Genomic DNA, 1773 nt, shown 5'->3' on the forward strand with positions numbered 1-1773 from the left:
GGTCAACATCTGTGTCCCAATCATGGTACCGTCTTCCTTCTGGAGTTCCACCTGTAAGACATATTGATTGGCTGCCAATCACGAATGAGTCCCCTTTGCCCTTTCCATAGCCATGGATCCCAGTCGTGTGGCACAGTGGCTAATGCACTGGGAGGCAGCAATCCACAATGGTCAACAGTTCAAAACCACCAGCAGCTCAGCTTTACTCCTGTAAAGAATTAGTCTCAGACCCACAGTGAGATGGGGGTGCAGTCGCTATGAGTCAGCATTGACTCAATGGCAGTGAGCTTGGTTTTGGATTTGGATCTCAGCAGACCCTTGGGAGATCTCACGGCACCCAAGGATCTATCTCCCTCATCTCAATGATGCATCACTTCCCTTAACGTCATATTTTGAGATTTGGAGTCACTTGTATTGCTAAAACACGGTACCTGTTAGGAAAAACGTGCATCACACAGACCACAGAGGGTCTCATTTTATGATTAAGGGTGGCCCTTCCAACTGTGTCTTCCTCCTTGGCTAAGCAGAATGCGAGCCCATTTTTTGAACCACAGACATTATGGAACTAACAGGGATTGCCTGCCAGCCTTTCTTTCCCCATCTCTCAGATCCAGCCCCCTCCTCTGTAAATGGTGGATGTGGTTTCTGCACGGCGAGATTGCTCAGGGGTTACAGGGAGTTTATGTGAAGTGCTGACCCTTAGAGCCAAACCAAGTCTGGATGGCGTAGAACTGCTCCGTAGGGTTTGAGACGGTCTCCCGCCACTGCAGGGGTGGTGGTGGTGATAGTTAGCAGTCCAAGGCTTACCCACAAACCCCCTAGGGAACACTAAGAGGCAGTCAGCTTTGCCACTTACTGAACAACTGGATCTTTGGCGTTCTCCGTTCCCTGTAAATGTGACCTAAGAGCCCCTCAAAGTGAAAACACACACACCTGAACGGATATAAAGCCCGACACACATTTCCTCTCTTGGCCTTCCATCTGAGAAGGCCTTACTCAGCATTTCTTCTGCCAACATCGAAAATTTCCTTAGCTCCAGTCAGAAGTGACTCTTCCCTTATTTTTCTACCAGTCGTAATCTTGACAACCATATTCTGACTAGTTCTCCTGCCTCACCACCTGATTCCACGTATTTGGGGCCTAGATTGCCCTGTTTAGTCTCTCCAAATGCCCTTGCTCCTGGTGGGTGAGCACTATCCATGGATTGAGTCAAGTTTACTGAGGATACCCACTAAGCCTCCTTGAGAAAATGCACACGCCCCTCTCCGATCATCTAGCCTAGGTAATCCCACCTAACCCTTTCCTGCTCCGCCTGCCAGGAGGGGCAGATCGGAAAGGGCGACGAAAAACATCACACAAGATCAACAAAGTTCGGATTTTGGTCAAGTCCAGGGCAAGAAAGGCTTCTGTCACTTTGGAGCAAGGGCAAGTGCTGAGTAAAGGTGGGGCACCGTCAGGGCAGTCTAGGCAGGGGTGTTCCCCAAGGCCTCCCCGAATATCGCACGAGGAAACCTTTGCCCGGAATCAGAGGACGACAGACAAGTAAACATAGTGGGGGAGTGGGTTGAAACGGGGTCATGGAAACATGGAATTGAGCGATCACGGAGCGCCCCCCGCCCACTGCTGCTGGGGTGCAGTCCAGTGGATCCCCGGGACACAGGGCAGAATAGGCCCCTGGTGCTTCCGACCCTGCACTTCCTAGGGGCAGCGATCGCCAGGTCTTGCTCCCTCGGCGCCGCCGGTGGGTTCCAAAGAAGGCCCGGCCCAGCCGCG

Source organism: Echinops telfairi, unplaced genomic scaffold (genome assembly GCF_000313985.2).
Source record: "Echinops telfairi isolate 266 unplaced genomic scaffold, ASM31398v2 ScPeMD7_7400;HRSCAF=8409, whole genome shotgun sequence".
NCBI classification, from domain to species: domain Eukaryota; kingdom Metazoa; phylum Chordata; class Mammalia; order Afrosoricida; family Tenrecidae; genus Echinops; species Echinops telfairi.